A 19,812-nucleotide genomic window follows, 5' to 3' on the forward strand; every position below is an offset into this window, starting at 1 on the left:
AATTCCACTGATTTCTGAAGAGTCTGGGACATGCTTAAGCACAGGATAAGGAGGGCGTGCATGAGGTTCCCTGGCTTGAGTAGCACAGTACAACCTTATAATCTCAAAATATCTCTGCCCCAGAATGCATCAGTGCCTCAGGTTGCATAGTCTTCATTTATTGCTCTCTGCCTCTGCTCTTTAGCTCTTGGGAGTGAACACACAGCTGGTGTTAGGAGAAATACACTGGGCCACCGTGAGACAGGAAACCCACTTTCTAGTTCTGCTACTGCCTCTGATTGCATGACCTTGAGTAGCCAGCAAGACCTCTATAAGCCTCAGAAGGCTAAGTGGTGCCAAGGACTCTCTCACCGGTCAAGTGGGTAAGGATGCCAGCTCTTTCAGGGCACTTCATGAGAAAGCACAAGGTGGAGTTCAAATGAAAGAGAAGATAGATGCTAACTCAGTGGCTAGCCCATGGCTTTCTCCTCACTTCAGGAAGATGCTCTGGTGGAGATGGGGTGGCGACCTCTGACCCCTATGACTGTGGGGGAGCTCCAAAGCCCATAGTTTCTGGAGATGACTCATGGGAAGTTTTCCCGAAGGTCAAAGCTGGTTGTCAGCCTCCCTCTCTCCTCGTCTTCCCCATAGACTTGGGAGTTTGCCAATTTGAGGCAACATTTTTCTTATCTCCCACTAGGCCCTGCGCTCATGGATTTGTTAGGGGTGGGAGCTGTTTTTACTCACAACACTTCTGACACCAAATGTGTGGGTTTTCTTCTCACACCAACTAACTCTCCAACTCTCTGGATACCCACTGGGCGTCCTACATTTCAATTCAATTTGGACACTAACGCCGCAGGCTTGGGGACTCAGTCCCACGAGACTGCCCTCGCTTCAGATGCCAGTCACAGCACCAGTTCCTCAGGTGATCACACTGCTGTCCAACTTCCCTACAAAGCCTGGAAGGTTCACACAACCACCTGCCCGTTTCAGGTTTGGGGATTGGTTAGAATGGCTCACAAAACTCCAGAAAACACTTCACGTACCAGTTTTGCTTTATTATAAAGGAAGCAAATGAACAGCCAGATGAAGAGGGACTGAGGGCAAGATCTGCAAGGGTCCTGAGTACAGGAGCTTCTGTCCCTGTGGAGCTGGAATGAGCTGCCGATTCAGCTCACCCAGTCCTGTTGTTTAGAGGTTTTTAATGGAGATTTCATTACATGAACACAATTGACTAAATCATTCACCTTTGGTGATGAACTCACTCTGTATTCCTTCTCTCCTCCCTGGAGGTTGAAGAGGCTGAAAATTTCAAGTTTTGAATCAAGACTTAGTCTTTCTGGCAACTAGTTCCCATCTGGAAGCTATCTAGGGGCCCGCCAAGAGTGGCTTCATTAGAACAAAAGAGGCTCCCATTACCCTTATCACTCAGGAAATTCCAAGGGTTTTAGGAGCTCTGTGCCAGGAACTAGGGACAAAGACCAAATACCTCTCTAGAGCACAGACAGTAAGAAGGACTCTACTCTGTCACACACAAGGTTTAGCAAAATGGAGTTGGGATGTTATCTGTATGTGTTTCTTAATAAAACCACTATCCATCAAGGTCATAATCTACGGGCACACTGAGTTCCTGCTCCCCTTCCCCATGTGTCAAATAGGGATGTATTAGTTATCTATTGCTGCATAACAAATTACCCCAATGCCTAGTGTCCTAAAACAAATGAACAAAAATTCTTGTCTCACTGTTTCTGTGGGTCAGGAATCTGGGTGGAGCTTAGGTAGGTCCTCTGGTTCCAGGGCTCTCATGATAGCTGCAGCTAAGATGTTGGCTGGTTATCCGCTGGGGAAGGATTCACTTCCAAGCTCACTAATGTGGCTGTTGGAAAGGTCCATTTCCTTTTGGATTATTATATGGAGGTGAGGACTTCACTTCCATGCTGGCTTTTGGGCAGAGGCCTCCTTCCTTTCCTTGTGCAGTGAGCATCTCCATACCCAAGGAGGGTAGCTCACCATATGGCAGAATGCACGAGTTAAAGGCAAGTGAGGCTGTGTGAACAAGATGGAAAGCATCATCCTTCATGACTTTGATATGGTTTGGCTCTGTGCCCCCACTCAAATCTTACCTGCCTCCCATAATTCCCATGTGTTGTGGGAGGGACCCAGTGGGAGATGACTGAATCATGTGGGCAGGTCTTTCCCACGCTATTCTTGCGATAGTGAATGGGTCTCATGAGATCTGATGGTTTTTAAAAACAGGTGTTTCGGCTGGGCGCGGTGGCTCAAGCCTGTAGTCCCAGCACTTTGGGAGGCCAAGACGGGCGGATCACAAGGTCAGGAGATCGAGACCATCCTGGCTAACACGGTGAAACCCCGTCTCTACTAAAAAATACAAAAAACTAGCCGGGCGAGGTGGCGGGCGCCTGTAGTCCCAGCTACTCAGGAGGCTGAGGCAGGAGAATGGTGTAAACCCAGGAGGCGGAGCTTGCAGTGAGCTGAGATCCAGCCACGGCACTCCAGCCTGGACGACAGAGCGAGACTCTGTCTCAAAACAAACAAACAAACAAGCAAACAAACAAAAACAGGCGTTTCCCTGCACAAGCTCTCTTTTTGCCTGCTGCCATCCACGTAAGATGTGACTTGCTCCTCCTTGCCTTCCACTGTGATTGCGAGGCCTCCCCAGCCACATGAAACTGTGAGTACAATTAAATCTCTCTCTCTCTTTTTTTTTTTTGTAAATTTCACAGTCTTGGGTATGTCTTTATCAGCAGCATGGAAACAGACTAATACAGACTTGATTTCAGAAATGACGTCTCATAACTTTTGCCCTGTTCTGTTTGTTAGAAACAAGTCACCAGGCCAACAGTCAACAGGAGGGAATTACACAAGGGCATGAATACCAGGATGCCGGGATCACTGGAGACCACCTTAGAGACTGCCTCCCACAGGGCATAATAATAGCTACCTTAAAGGGTTGTTGTGGGGATAAAACATGACGATGTATGTGAAAACAGCAGCTTTGAATATTCCAAAGCTCTAGGTAAACATTAGTTATTTTTGTATTATGAATCATCTATTACCTATAATATTAATGATGCTGTTTAACATTTCAGTAATAAATACAACTATTGGCAGAGAAGACAAATCATAGCTCATCAGAGCTACCTAGACTTCAGAAACCACCTGCTACAACCTCCTCATTTTGCAAATGGTGAAATGGTGCACTCAGAGTCATTCGGAGAGTGCCAGAATTGTAAACAGAAGACAAGTGTTCCCATTACTTTTTTGTGTCCACAAAACCTAAAAATGTACTCTTTGTCTAGTACTCTTTCCACTTTATCACATTGTCTTTAGGCAGAATATTAAAAAGAAACAAAATAGACACATAATTTCTTCTGAGGAAAGGGTCTTTAGGGTACTTCTTGACACTTTTCCTACGTGATGATGTAAGTTTAAATAAATAGAGGCCACCTGTTAAATCCGTGAATGGTGCCGGGGCTGGGATTCATCAAGCTGGCAATGGTGGGATAGTATGTGGTTCTCAACCTTCACTGCAGTGTTGGGATAGTATGTGGTTCTCAACCTTCACTGCATGTCAGAATCACTTGTGAAGCTTCAGTGATTCTGAGTTCATTGGTTTAGGATACAGCTTGGGTATTGGGAGTGTTACCGTTTCCTCAGGTGGCTCCAATGTGCAGAGAACAAGTTAGAGGACCAGTGGGATCATCTTTATTCAGCTGGGGGAATACTCACTGATCACAGCAGTCAATTCTTTGGAGGCAGAATTAGAACAGGCCACATCTGGCCACCGTTTGTTTTTGCAACTGATGTTTTATGGGGATGCAGGCATGCTCATTCAGTTACTAATGTCTGTGGCTGCTTTTGTGCCCCAATGGCAGAGTGGAACAATTGTGATTGGCACTGATGGTCCACAAAACCTAGAAATGTATGATTTGTTTCTGTATAGAAAAAAAATGTGCTGACCCCTGAGTTCGGAGATGGAACCGTGGGAGCTGTGTGCATAGCTCAGAAGAGTCACTTGGTGTTGGATAAAAACTTGGGAATCATTTCTAGAGTGGTGAGAGTGTAAGCCAAGTCAAGTCCTGAACAGATTTGACATTCCAGTGGGGAGAGAGTGGGAGGCAGCAGCACAAGCACAGAGTTGTGGGACGGATGGAAGCAAAGTCAGGAGAGGAACCAAGAGGAACAACATTTCAGGTGAGTGTGGAAAAGAATCATCAAGAAGACAGAGTGAGAGAGAGAGTGGTCAGAGAGGTGGCAGATGACCCCGGAGAGAGTGAAGCCAAGAGAAGTGAGCACGGGGGTGGTTGTTGCAGGAGAGATGGTGCCCAGCAGGGCCTGACATAGCAGAGGCCGAGAAGGGAAAGGCCTGAGGAGGGGTTGAAAAATTTGGCCACTGAGAGGTGATCATTGCATCTTAAAGATATACAATAAAAAACAAAATAGATTAATCAAAAGAAAAGAGTGAAAGAGAACAAATATGAATGAGAAAAAATAAAAAAAAATAGGTGACTGTCTAACATTTTTGCTATATAGGCAAAATAGCAATAGAAATTTTCAGAAAGGAAAAAAGTTATTTGCACAAAAGTGAAATAAAAAGAAGGTCATTGGATTTTTCAGAAAAGAGCATGACCCCAATTTTCAAATAACTGGACTGCTACTTTCATAAGTCATTTTTGGAGGAAGAGGGTATTATTTATATTTTCTGATGCAGCCCACCAAATTGAAACCTTGTTATCTTCTTGCTTTTTTCTCTTTGTCTAACTCTGCTGTCTTTCTCTGGGTCCATAGATACACATGTGCGCTAAATTATACCTATCACATGTGTTGACTTAAAAAAGTGATTTCATATTTGCAGTTGTTCCTGAAGGAGACAGGTGTCTGCATGACTAATCTAATTCTGCAGAAATCACTTCTATTGAGCAATTGACCAAATGCCGGGTGATTCAGGCACCATCTCTCATAGCTTCCTCACTTTCCCTCCTTTCCTCTCTTAATAGTTTTGTAGTCCTTGTTCTGAGGTTGCCTTGTGAGGTGACCTTGGGTGAATAAGCTGTTTCTCCCTGGGTCTATTTGCTGCCCAGAGTGCTGACCCACAGGTCAGGGGACTAATGAGGAAGAAAAAGTGACTGGTGCTTGTGTGGCCTGGGGCAAGCCCATTAAGGATGGCATCTCTATAAGGGGCACAGTCATGGAGAGTTCAGCCAGACTCTTGAGAATGATGGAAAAGAGTGGTATCATTGAGACTGCCTTCGAAAACCTGGTAGGCATGGCTATCATTGTGTTGATGGAGAGGAGGAATGTGTTAAAGTAGGTCTGATTTCCCTGCATGTATAAGTGGCTATTCTCTTTGAGCAAAGCTATTGGTTATTACTAATATTACCCCTTACTGAGTTCTTATTGTGTGACATGCTGTTTACTGGAGCTTTACACATTTGATCTCATTTAATCCTCATGACAACCCCGGGAGGCCAGAGACTGAGGTTAAATCAGTCGCTGGAGGTCACCAGCTGGGGAGTGGTGAAGTTGGGATCTGAAGCCAGTTCTGCCCATGTTGTTTTGATCATGACTCCACAGTGTCTTCCATAAGGGCAGGAACATCCATAGTCACCATGGTATCCATAGTGCCTTGCACCATGCTTGTATATCATAGGCACTCAATGAATAAGGTATTGATTAACTGCTATATTAACTATAAAACAATACTGTAGAAAAAAACAATCCTTCAAAATTTCAGTGGCATTACAATAACACACATTTCTTTTTCCCACTTGCGGGGCTCCGTGGATTGGCTGTAGTTCAGCTGATCTAGCTTTGTCTTGGCCAGGCAGGCTGGACTCAGGCCTCTAGTTGAATTTCTTTCTCCTTTTATGTCTTTATTCTGAGCTTAAGCTGAAGGAGCAGGGGCTGCCTGGGACATTATCATCTCATGGTAGATTATAGAAGTGCAAGAGGTAAAGGTAAAGCAAAATCATGCAGAGACATTAAAGGCCCTGGTCCAATCCAATCTGCTATTATTTCATTTCCCAAAGCTCTTCACATCACCACGTCCATCATCAATAGACCAGGGAGATACATTCCACCAACTCTAGTGGGAGGTATTGTAAGACACAGGGCAAGAGTTTGTAGAATTCTATTAACAGGGAGGCATGAAGCATAGAAAACCAAACTCAACACTTCACACTCACTCTCAGTTGTGATTAATTCATCTGTGAATAAAGGTAAAACTCCAGGAACAGTGGCTTACACAATATGGAAATTTCTCTCTCATGTTAGTCTGGATATAGGTAGTTCAGGCCAGGCAGGGCATCTCTGATCTCTGAAATCCCTAGGTACCCAGGCTCTTTCTATCTTGTTGCTCTGCCTGGCATGCGTGGTCCCCTCATGGGGCAAGGTGGTGTTCCAGCCAGCACCTCTATGCATCACAGCAGATGGAAGAAAGAGTAGGGACTTGAGTCAGCTGCCTCTTAGAGCAGCAGTCCCCAACATTTTTGGCACCAGGCACTGGTTTTGTGGAAGACAATTTTTCCATGGACTAGGGAAGGGGATGTTTTCAAATGATTCAAGCTCATTACATCCGTTGTGTACTTTATTACTGTTACTGTATTAGTCTATTTTCATGCTGCTAATAAAGACATACCTGAGACTGGGTAATTTATACAAGAAAGAGGTTTAATGGACTTACAGTTCCACATGGCTAGGGAGGTCTGACAATCATGGTGGAAGGGATAGAGGAGCAAGTCATGTCTCAGATGGGTGGCAGCAGGCAAAGTGAGAGCTTGTGCAGGGAAACTCCCCCTTATAAAACCATCAGATCTCCTGAGATTTATTCACTATCACAAGAACAGCATGAGAAAGACCTGCCCCCATGACTCAATTACTTCCCAGTGGGTCCCTTCCACAGCACTTGGGAATTGTGGAAGCTATAATTCAAGATGAGATTTGGGTGGGGATACAGCTAAATCATATCAGTTACATTGTAATAGATATTGAAATAATTATACAACTCCCAAAAATGTAGAATCATTGGGAGCCCTGAGCTTTTCTTCTTGCAACTAGATGGTCTCATCTAGGGGTTATGGGAGACAATGACAGATCATCAGGCATTAGATTCTCTCTCTCTTTTTTTTTTGAGAGACAGAGTCTTGCTCTGTTTCCCAGGCTGGAGTGCAGTAGTGTGATCTTGGCTCACTGTAACCTCTGCCTTATGGGTTCAAATGATTCTCCTGCCTCAGCCTCCTGAGTAGCTGGGACTATAGGCATGTGCCACCATGCCCAGCTAATTTTTGTGTTTTTAGTAGAGATGAAGTTTCACCATGTTGGCCAGGATGGTCTCGATCTCTTGACCTCGTGATCTGCCTGCCTCGGCCTCCCAAAGTGCTGGGATTACAGGCGTGAGCCACTGTGCCTGGCCTAGATTCTCATAAGGAGCTTGCAGCCTAGATCCCTCACATGTGCAGTTCACAATAGAGTTCATGCTCCTATGAGAATCTAATGCCACTGCTGATCTGACAGGAAGTGGAGCTCAGGCAATAATGTGAGTGATGGGGAGTGGCTGTAAATACAGATGAAGCTTCACTCCTTTTCTCTGCCACTCACCTCCTGCTGTGCAGCCTGGTTCCTAACAGGCCACAGACCCTTCTGTAAGTTGGGGACCCCTGTCTTACAGAAGGTTCTTGAAGGTTGCTATATGCACCTCTGCTAGTATCTTTCTGGCCAGAATTTAGTTTCAAAGCCATACCCACCTGTAAGGGAAGTCTGGGGAATGTAGTCTTTATTTCAAATAACCATGTGACCAGCCATAATTTCCATTTTTATTAAGGAAGGACAGAATGGACATTGGACTGTGTCAATCTCTGCCACCCCACCCTGCTGCTTATTAGACATGTGGATGCAGGAGAGGGTGAGATGTGGTGCCACAGCCATCAACTTTGAGGTCAAGCAGATCTGGCCCAAATGAGACTCTTCATACAGCCACGTGGCCTTGTGCAAGCCACCTAATCTTATTGAGCCTCAGTTTCTTCAGTTGTAAAAAGAGGGAAAATGATCCAATTTCAATGAGTTATTATAAGAATTAAACAACTTAAGACATGGCATATCAGGGTTAATATGTTACTCCAGATTAACATCTAGAGGGGAAGATGTATGTGTTAATAGGTAGCGGTGAAAAAAAATATCCTCTTGTTATCCCCACTACCTGTTCTTAACATCCATGGAACTTCATTACTGACATATGACAGACTGATACATCATTGACCAAAAAACCATGATATCTTTCTTACCTCGGTTTTATCATCTGACAAATGGGTATAATAAGAATGCCTCCCTTATTGGGTGTTATGAGGATGATGTGACCTCCTGCCTATAAAATATTCATAGTCTCACCTGCTGTATGGCAAATGCCTTCAAGTAAAGCTACATGTTATGACAATCTTTGTTTTTCTCATGCCCTGAGCAGGGCCTGGCATGTGCTAGGTGTTCAATAAATGTTCTTCAGTTGAAGACAATTAAATTAAAAAAAAAATGGTTCTAACTTCAACAAAAAGTTTATTCGAACAAGAAAAAAGCCCTCAAAGCAAAAGCAACCCAAGACCGAGTAACCATCTTGATGCACTATGTGGGTTTTAAGTTCCAGAGACCAAAGCCAAGCAGAAGGTTCCACTGATGACAGGCATCTCAGACCACGACAATCCAGCCTGACCTCTGTATACCTTAGAGGCCTCTTAAAGTTCCTCTGTACCCCTTTGCTTCTCTATCACCCAGGGGAGGGGAAATTATTATTCTCATTTTACAGGTAAGAAAACTGAGGCTCAGGGAGTCAGAACTGGACCCATGATCACAAAACTAACAGGGAATCTGTGTGGATGTTCTGATTCTCAGTCCTGTGTTCTCCCCATCAGACCAGAAAGACCATCTGGTTGGTCCTAATACTTCTACAGCCTGGAGGCCCAGCAGGGTTAAGTGACTTCCCCAAGGCCACACAACAAATGGGCAGAGCAGGTGAACCCTCTGACCTCTCTCCAAAGGAAGTGTGGGCTGTTTGCTGTAAACGGTGCCTCCAGGGAATCCCTTCTCAGCACCCAGCTCCTTGATGGCAGAGGCTTAGGCCTGAAAGCCTGCTTCACTTGGAAACAGCCCAAGCCTGGCCAACAGAAGGACATAGGAACCTTTTTTTTTTTTAAATTATACTTTATGTTCTATGGTACATGTGCACAACGTGCAGGTTTGTTACATATGCATACATGTGCCATGTTGGTGTGCTGCACCCATCAACTCCTCATTTACATTAGGTATTTCTCCTGATGCTATCCCTCCCCCTCCCCCCACCCCACGACAGGCCCCGGAGTGTGATGTTCCCCTTCCTGAGTCACAGGAACATCTTTGATGACAGCTATGATTCTGTCAAGATGGCAGGAGATGCTTTGATCAGGATTGTGGTATGGAAGGCAGTTTCCTCTGCAAAGAGTCACGAGAAAGAGAAAGACAGGAATCATGGGGTGGACGATGAAGCTTGAATTTGCATCCACATCTGTTTGACTCCATAAGACAAAGGTGTGGAATGACATCCAGGCTGAGTCTGAAATGTGAAGTGAGTGTTTCCTCCTTGTCTGTCTCTATTATCACCCCATCTGTCTCCTGGGACTCTGTGTCTGGTGGTACAGTTTGAATATTGCACAAAGGCACCTGGAGACTATGTGCATCTCGATAATCCCAGCACTTTGGGAGGCTGAGGCAGGCAGATCACTTGAGCCTGGAAGTTCGAGACCAGCCTGGTTAACATGGCAAAACACTGTCTCTATGAAAAGTTTAAAAATTCTCCAGACATGGTGGCATGTGCCTGTAGTCCCAGCTACTTAGGAGGGTGAGGTTTGAGGATACTTTGAACCCAGGAGGTCAAGGCTGAAGTGAGCTGTGGTTGTGCCACTGCACTCCAGTGAAGATTTTACTACCATGTATTGTGTATTGCAACCAGGAGGATGTCTATTTATCCATCTGTTTATTCATTAGCACATACCTATCAGAATTCTTAACATGTGTAGGACACTGTACTAGGATATGGGCATAATGCAAGGACTAAAACAGACCTAGTTATTGGTCTCACTAGAGTCCATAACTTAGCTCTCTAGTCTTTCTCTAAGAAGTTGTGAATGTATTCATCATCCATCCATCCATCCATTGTCCACACACTCATTTAATTGACTCACATATTCATGCATTAATTTTTATCACGTGTTCAATCATGTACCCATTTAATAATTTTGTTACTCTTTCCTCTCATTTATTCATTCATTTAGTCACTTAGAAGTTTATTCTTTTATAAACTCATCTATTTACTAACTCTGATTCATCCCTTTCTATTTATTCACTCACTAAATTGATCCATTTCATCACATGCTATTTCATTTATGCTTTCTCTCACTCTTGCAATCATTTAAAAAAATCATTTAGTCATCAAACATTTACTGAGGCTATTCTGTATTCCAGGGGACCTAGATGAAATCATCTTCAAGTTCCGTAGGAGGGCTGTGGCTGACCTTGTCTCGTCTGATAAACCACTGAAGAAGAATGCTGTGTATCTATCTAGTGGGGCCTTCTGGGGAACTATGGGGGGCAAGGGCAAGTTCATTGGCCCGTCATTACTGTTTCCTAATCTGGGGAGCCTCTCAGGTGAGGAAACACGTTTTCCCACAAGATGTCACCTGTGGCCACCTCCCAAGAAGTGGTCAGCTGGGAGAAGCTTTCAGCTTTCTGCATCTTTCTTCCCTTCCCCCTCAGAAAAGACTCCCCTGAAGCGATTGGTCTTCTCTGGTTCTGGCCAGGGGCTGAGGAGTGACGCTGGGTGGAGGTAACACTCAGGGAGATAGGAAGCCTGTTCTGTGGGGCTTATCTCAGGACTGGGTGGCAACTGAAGACAGAAGCCATGAGAAGAGGAGAAGCTTGGCAATCTCATCTGCAATTGTTGTTTTTGTACTTATCTAAGGATGGGGGTGGGGATGAAAGGGTGGGAATGGGTTTGAGTTGCAGCAAGAGGAATTTAGATTAGTCACCTGAAAGAACTTTCCAACATACAACGCTGTAAGGCCAAAAGGAGATAGTACAGTTGCCTTTTATCTTGATCCGTGGTATAATACTTAAGTTTAGGTGTTCAATAAGTACTGGACACACAAGACTGGGAGTCTGGAGAGTTGGGCCAAAAGCTCTTATTTGTCCTTCATTCCCACTGGGGACATTTCTCTTCTTTATTTCACTCTCTGAGCCTCTGTGTCCTCGTCAGCCTTGTAGGGCTTCGATGAGGATGAAATGAGGCAATATGTGAACGTGAGCAGTCCAGTCAATGCCTAGCACATAGTACATGCTTAAGAAATACCTGTGCCATCTGGATTCTGGAAATCCCGTGCACCATGGTAGTCCAATAAAAATACACCCAATGAATCATTAACATGATTTAATTTATAGGGGACATAAAAGGTTCATTAATGTTAGCTAACAGTCAGTAAGTTTTGGAGTCAGATAGACCTGAGCCATATTTAGAGCTGCATTTGGGGTTGGGAGTGGAATAGGGAAGAAGAAGAGGAAATGGACTGGAAGAGTTGATGAAGAAGTCAGGAGGACCCAGCCCAGTGATAGGAGCGGTTTGGGAGAAAGAAATAGCTACAGAAGGATATGTGTTCAAATTTTGCTCTTCGCAAAGAACATGCTGGTTACCAAGAGAGATCAGAGCAGGCACAAGGAGTTCAGTCTGGAGGCTCTGGCAGTGGTCCAGGTGCGATGTCTAAAGCAAGGGACTGTGGTCAAGGGTGAGCTCGAGGTGAGTGGGTCTTAGCTGCCCTAGCTCCTTGTGGAGGGCAAGTGGAGAAGGTATTGGCAAGAACATTAGAAATTGTTCTAGATGCTCTCCTATGATGCTATGACCAGGATGCCCTCTGCACTCCTTTTGAAGAGGAGTTTGATATCACATCCAAGGCCTTCCATGTCTCCGTTCTCTTTGATCTAGTAATTTCACTGGAAGACAGTTCAGGGAGATTATCTAAACTGTGGAGAAAGGTTTTTGTCAGTCAAAGGCTCTTTATTGACACTTACTGTGTGCTGGGCTCTGAGGGTACATTGGGGAGTGTTAGAGAAACACACATGGGAGAGATTTTGAAGGGCTGCTGAGATCATTCATGTAGTCAGGCAATCAAAAAATATTTACTGAGCACCTGTTATGTGTCTGACATCATTCAAGGCGCTGGGTTTACAGCAAGGACCAGGACAGACGAGGATTTCAGAACTGTGGACAAGTGGGGGTTAGCAGGTCAGCAAAGTCAGAATGTTTATGCGAATGCAGCAGGCTTCTCTGATCCCCCAAATTATGCTTGGTCCTTCTCATATACACTCTTTCCCACCCCCATATTCACACAGATGAGGACCTCAACTTCTTTTCTCGATTTCTACTAAAAGCCTTTACTCAAGGTCTTTGTATGTGTAGCAAACTTATGAAAGGTTTATGGAGAAGGAGGGAGTTATATGATGAGAATGCAAACACATTAATTTTGAGTTGGTTAAACATCATTGTTTTTGAGACTCTCCAACTGTCCAACAAGTGGCTTGGCTGCCATCTTCCCCCCACTTTCTGCATCTCTGCTTCCTTCCTAAACCATCTTCCTCCGTGGCAGTGGGGTTCCAGTCATTTGCAGTCATAAATAGTATTTCCCCCTTGGTCACACTATAATCACTTGTCCAAAGTCTATTATTTCAGCTACGTTGTATGCTCCTTGAAGTACCTAGATCAGGGCCTCACTCATGATAGGCATTTCAAAAATAGTTATTCAGTGAATAAATGAACAGATGAATGAGACATCCTTCAGATCCCTACAAGAAAATTGTACTACCTGCATCTTTGCAAGAAAAAAAGGGAGTTAATTTTTTTCAGTATGATGCCACATGGGATTCTGAATTACAGAATGAAATCTAAATATCTGAATTTGATATTTGCCCTTTTGTCTCCTCTACACGGCATAGTAAAATGGGAGACAATATGGATTTTCAAATCAGATGTTGATTTGGCTATTGGCCCTTGTGCCGTGTATCCTTGGGCAAGGATTTATTTCTTGTAAGCCTTACTTCCCTTATCTGTATAATGGACACATTACCAGCACAAATGGTGTGGTGGTTAAGTGTAGACTCTAGTACTGAACTTCTGAATTCAAATCCCAGTTTTCTACTGACTGTGTTAACCTTGTGCAAGGAGCTTATTGTCATCATCGTCATCTGCAAAATAGAAATAATAATATTATTTACTTTATAGGACCATCAGGAAGATTAAATGAGTTAACACATACAGGGCACTTAAATAGTGTCTGGCAAACAGTAAGCATGGCATAAGGTTAGCTCATGTTATTATCTACCTCAGAGAGCAGATGGGATAAGATAACATACATAGGGTGTGTACTTAGCACAGTTCCTGGGATGTTTTAGCTGTTCAATACCTGTTAGCTGTCACTATTATGCCATATCTTATCAAGTTAAATGCACATTCATTTTCTTTCTATCATCTCTGAAAATGGGATGCATCTAATAGTCACTTTTGGGAAGCAGGCATCCATGATGGAGTTTTCATTGTCTGTGCAATTAATCTGGCAGAATGATGTCAGTAGCTTGGAAGAAAACCCCCAAGACAAGAGCAAGAGCAAAACACTCTGGGGAGAAGTACTGCATCCTTCCTGTGATCATCCCCGGGTCCAGATGGCTCAGAGGGTGGTGTTGTGGGGAAAACGTTGCATATAGACAGCTCTGAGTCAAAAAGTGACTCAGAGGAGCTGGATTCTGAATGTGACTAAGTTTTAGGAATACCTTAAACAACTTACCTCACTTCTATTTTCCTTTCCATGCATGCATGAAGCTGATATAGAGTAAAAACCCATTCTAAATAAAACTAAAAAAGCTTTCAGTAAGTGCGAAATACACATTCTATGTAATCAAAATCCATGTGTCACAATTGGGTAGGTAGCATGTTTTTCTTTCTTAGAGATGCGTAAAATAATGCTGCATTTTACAATCACCAGCATCTTAGACGGATGAATGATGGTGCTGTGCATATCTATCTGTCATCAGGCGTTGTCTGAGCAGCCAGCCCACTGTGGTGAGTGCCGTGGGAGAAGAGTCAGAGGTGGGCGGAGAAGAAAGAGAGGCTGAAGTTCCTGCTTGGAGCTGACTGCAGGGCCATCCTGCAGAGTGGGTCATTGATTGGGCAGCCCAGGCTTGCCATGGTCCCTCCTCAGCATTCTGCTTCCAAACTGACATGCTCTGGGCTTTCCTGGGTGTCATGGTCTTGGCTCACCCTCACCTTTCAGGTGAGTCAGTTTGCTTCACCTGAGCAAGTTGCAACTGCCTGGGCAGAGCCTCGCCTGTGACTGTACAAGGGACAGGTCTGGATTGGGCAGCCAAGTAGGCCTGATAAGGAGGATGGGGCAATTTCTAGCCAGCACCACCTTGTAGGGAATTTGGGCTTCTCCCCCAGGGCTCAGGGAATGGGCAAGAGAATGAAGGGTGGGGACTTGGATCCAGTGAAAGTACCAGGCCTCCCTGAATACCACTGACACGCCAAAGTAGGCACATCCTCCTGTTTCCCTGTGCCAAGGGCTTATACGAAATCAGGCAGTGACCCTTGCCCCCCACCTCCCAAGCATGGAATTCTCTAGGCTTGCCCCTTGGTTTTCTAGAGGATTCTGTGGGAAAACGAGGTTTCATTTGTTAAGAGTAAGTGACGATCACTTAGTTTGGTGACCTTGGGTACAGGTGGTGACATGTGGATGTTAGGGCAGGAAGGGCCCAGGATGAGGTCAGAGGTTGAAGGAGGCGGTTGATGGTAGCCAAGTCCTATATTACAAGTCGGGGAGAATAATTAGCCCCCACTTATTTCTGAAAATCACTGCCAGGATGATTTTCAGAGTACACGTGTGGGTTTCTTTACCCAAATCCAAGTTCTCTGGCTAATAAATGAAATGTTGAATTTACTATGTGCTGTGAATTCACCTCCTAGGAAAGAGATAATTGACTTGGTTTGGCCATTACTAGTTTAAAAACAATCAGAAAGAAAAAAGAAAACAAAACAAAGAATGAACATCCCCAAAGACAGTTACTTTCTGTGTTACAACTGTAGGATATTGCCATGTTGCCATCATTTATTGGTTTCTTGACTGGTTTTTTGATTGACTGCTCTATTGAGCAAGTGTTTATTGAATGCCTGTGATGATTCAGGGGCCATGCTAAGAACGAGGGGCATATAGTGATGAAATAGAGAATCTCTGGCTTTAAGAACTTCCAAAGTAGTAAATGAGCAAATACTTATGATATGAAGCATTGCTTGAGTCACTCGGTTTTCACAACCTCTCTTTGAAGGAGGCACTGGTATCTATTTCACAGATAAGGAGACTAAGACTCCAAGAGGTGAAGAGACAAGGGTGGATAAAGGGCTGGGTGAGTTCAGAGTGGAGAGAAATGATTTCCACTTGGGAGTAATCTGTATAAGCTCTGGAGGGGTGGCCTTTGAGATTGAGATGAAGGCAGAGCTGGCCATAGCAGGTGGAGAGCAGGGGCAGCCAGCACTGGGCTGTGGGGCACAGCCAGACCATGATGAGGGGAGGTTTCACTGCTCATACAGCAGCCAGTGAGCCATCAGCTAAACCTCCACTCCTGGACCTTTCAGTGAGGGAACTGCAGTTCCATGAAAACAGGTCAACATCCCAGCCAGACAAGGAGTCGTCCCTGCAAAGCTGCGTTGCCTAGAGTTGCACAACTCTGATGGGATGAACTGTTGTGTTTGGAGGGAGAGCTCAGCACTGGGAACAGCACAGGCAAGGCTTTTCTGCCTCATGAGTATCTTCTCTGAGCAAATCAGCTCAGCTGCAGGGCCCCAAGTCTATGGAAATCTAGGCGGCTGCTAGAGAAAGCCAGCTGTAGGCAGGGGGTTTAACAGAGACTGTGGCTTCTGTTGCTCGTTCATGCATTCCACAAATATTTACAGTGCACTCACCGTCTGCCAGATGCTGTGCTAAGAGATAATTAAGACAGGATCTCTGCAATCACAAACTTAGTCTAGTGAAGGAAGGGACAAGAGAATAGCCGATGATGGTAATAATAAAAATCAAACACTTGCTATGTGTTAGGCATTGCTTTAAGTGTCTTTCATCATCACAATAAAGGTTGGTTGTATTATTATTTTATAGAGGGAGAGACAGGGGCACAGAGAGATTAAGCAACTTGCTCTAGGTCACAGAGCTAGTAAGAGACAGAGCCAAGATTTAAACCCAGGCAAACTGGCTGCACAGCCCAAGCCTTTAATCACTGTGCTATACCACCTTGTCTTCCAACCAAATCAATTATAATTCAGTACAGTTCTACTGGAGGAAGCACAGGATGCTATAAGAGCGAAAACAGTGAGTTCCCAATCCAGGTGTTGAGGCATGGGTACAAGGAGGACCTTCTGGAAGAAATGAGACTATGCTGAAGCCTGAAGGGTGAGAAGTGGCATCCCCAGGCCGAGGAGAGGTTGGGAGGAGAGGTCTGGGCAATGGAATGGAATCAGAAGGAGCTGATGGTAAGAGAGAGCACGGATGGTTTCAGGAACTGTGAGGAACTCATGTTGGCTGGAAGGGATGTGGGGCAGTCCAGAGTGGAGGAGGAGACAGGCAGGTGCCATGGTTTGGGAGGTGGCATCCTCTAGCCACCCTGTGAAGATACAGTCTGGTATTACCCCGCGTTCCCGAGAACTCCAGGGCCTGTAAACATGCTAGTCACACGTGGGCCTGCTCAGAAGGCCGATGGCCTTTGTGTAAATAAACAACACCTTGCATAAATCTCTGCACTTTGAGTGACAAAGATACCTACTGAGGCCATTCCCTGAGGGTGACTTGGGAAACCAGAGGTGCAGTGACTCAGCCTTTCTGAACTTCAGTTTCATCACCTACAAAATGGGATTTTGTAATAAGTCTTCATGCACAGCAAAGGTGGTGCCTGATAGGATGTTTGCTGGGGACCCAGATTCCTTAATCTTGTTATTGGCAGATTTCCATATGAGGGGACCTTGACTAAACAAGTAAGGAGGTTTAGAGCAACAGCTTTCAAATGGGGGTTGGAAAAAAATCTCAGAATATGCAGGATATGTTTATAAAAACAACATGATAATTTCCATTATGTCACCATTCTCTCCCAGAAACAGTGTCCAATTGTTATCAGGGTAGCATGCCTTAGGACTTAGAGTTCGGATTTGGAATATCAGCCATGACAATCTATCAACAAGAGTAGGTCATTCTTACCGGTAAGGATGGATCAATAAAACACCACCTGTCTCTCATCTTGCATGGTCAACTTCTTCAAATGCCACTGGTGCCTTCCTTCAAGGTCTATCCGTTTGGTTATCAGGTCATTCTTAACAGCCATCACGGGCAAGTGCACTGCACAGTATGTTTTTAGATGCTACAGAATAGGAATAAACATTCCTGCTAGCTCTAGCAATTGGCAGAATTGAAGCAAAATGCAGTGACTCAAGATATCAGCAGCACTTTTGTGAAGACCATGTGGAATAATGCTATGTTGGTTACATTGATGTGGTTGTAAGGGAACTACACTTTGCATAATTCTTATGAAGTTATGGGGCCATATTACACCATATGGCCATCTATACTCTTTTTTTTTTTTGAGATGGAATTTTGCTCTGTGGAGACTGGAGTGCAGTGGCACAATCTCAGCTCACTTCAACCTCCGTCTCCTGGGTTCAAGCAATTCTCCTGTCTCAGCCTCCCAAGTAGCTGGGATTATAGGCATCTGCCACCACAACTGGCTAATTTTTGTATTTTTGGTAGAGACGGAGTCTCACCATGTTGGCCAGGTTGGCCTCAAACTCCTGACCTCAAGTGATCTGCCCACCTTGGCCTCCCGAAGTGCTGGGATTACAGGCCTGGGTCACCGCGCCCAGCCAATATTTTTGAAAATATTTGCTTGTTGTTTCACTCACTGGTGTGTTTCATATACGTACATATCTATGTATATACACATACAAAATCTCAGAATTTGTATTTTTTTGTGCTCATGCTCTTAAAATATGATTGAATTTCAGTAACTAAGAATCCAACCCTTAGTAATTAACATTACTTGTTATATTGTTTTCTGAAAGAAAAAGAAAGGCTATCTAAGCCCCTAAGATTTGTTTTTTTTCCCCATGATTTTTAGGTATTCATTTGCAAGTATGATTTCCTAACTATGAAACCTTCAGTGATTATTTTTTGGCATGAGTCTTCTATTCTGTCCTAAATAGTTTTGAAATGTTTATCATTTTACTCAGATGATAAATAACGAAGAAAGAAAAAAAGGTGGTGAATATAGATAATTCATTTTGAAGCTCATTTGAAAGAATTCCTGAAATTCTTAATATGTGACACATTTTAAACACAGGATAAATTCAAATTTGGAAATTAGACTCAGTACTCTGCTCAATACATAGACACTTGATCTTTTAAACATTATTTCATACCATTTTCTATCTTCACTGATCTTTACAAGGGAGCGTATTAGTTCATTCTCACACTGCTACAAAGAACTGCCCAAGACTGGGTAGTTTATAAAGGAAAGCGTTCTGCAGGGCTCATGGTTCTGCATGGCGGGGGAGGCCTGGGGAAAACTACAATCATGGCGGAAGGGGAAGAGGCACCGTCTTACGTGGCGACAGGCAAGAGAGAGCAAGTGCGTGAAGGAACTGTCAGACACTTACAAAACCATCAGACCTTGTGAGAACTCACTATCATGACAACAGTATGGGGGAAACCGCCCCCCACATGATATAGTACCTCCCACCAGGTCTCTCCTTGGACATGTGGGGATTATAGGGATTACAATTCAAGACGAGATTTGCATGGGGACACAAAGCCTAACCGTATCAGAGCATTAAACCCAAGTGGACACATCATCGATAGCTCAAAGACATTTTCAACAAGCAACACAGCTTCTTGTGTGCTGATCTTCGCTCTGCATAGAATGTTTTAAAACACCATCAGCCCTTTCTCCAATGCATGGATTGATAATATTGAGAGTGTATGAAATGGTTAGCTCTCCTTTCATCAGCTTCACTGCAAATGCGGTAAGCTTTCTACTCTGGTTAGCAACATTATGATAGACCTGGCCAATAATTTGATTGAAATCAATTCCATGCTGCAACCCTGTGCCAAGTGGTCCTGGTTTTTCCTTCAACCTTGATGAGAAACCTTTCAGTCTTTCTTTGTTTATGCTGTGCTTTGTGGTCTTCTTGGATCTCTTTTGCACAAGTCGACAAGTGTTCTTTTATTGTCGGTTGGCTCATCACATATTATTGACTAAGCTGAGGAAACACTGATCTCATTCTTTACGCCTTGAAACATTTCATTCTTCATTGTTCACTTAAAGATTTCCCTTTTTTTTTTTTTTTTTTTTTTGAGACAGAGTCTCACTCTGTCGCCCAGGCTGGAGTGCGGTGGAGCAATCCCGGCTCACTGCAACCTCCACCTCCTGGGTTCAAGTGATTCTCCTGCCTCAGCCTCCTGAGTCGCTGAGATTACAGGTGCCCGCCACCACACCCAGTTAATTTTTGTATTTTCAGTAAAGATGGGGTTTCACTATGCTGGCCAGTCAGGCCTCAAACTCCTGACCTCAGGTGATCCACCTGCCTCGGCTTCCCAAAGTGCTGGGATTATAGGCATGAGCCACCGTGCCCATATTTTAAAACACTTTTAAAATGTGTGTTCTTTTATAGTGATCAACTAGTAAACTCCTTAGTCTGAGTAGGTTCTGTGAGGACCCATA

The 19,812-nt window shown here is 44.2% G+C and overlaps 1 long non-coding RNA gene across 2 annotated transcripts in view; it reads left to right on the forward strand.

The window, feature by feature from the left end:
• The first annotated feature begins 4,094 nt into the window (after window positions 1–4,094).
• LOC135964816 (uncharacterized) overlaps window positions 4,095–19,812 on the forward strand; it is a 91,444-nt gene continuing 75,726 nt past the window's right edge. For both annotated transcript variants that reach the window (XR_012416944.1, XR_012416945.1), the window contains exon 1: window positions 4,095–4,197. This is a non-coding gene — a long non-coding RNA (uncharacterized lncRNA). The remainder of the gene's footprint in view (window positions 4,198–19,812) is intronic.

This window comes from Macaca fascicularis, chromosome 8, assembly GCF_037993035.2.
Source record: "Macaca fascicularis isolate 582-1 chromosome 8, T2T-MFA8v1.1".
Lineage (NCBI taxonomy): Eukaryota > Metazoa > Chordata > Mammalia > Primates > Cercopithecidae > Macaca > Macaca fascicularis.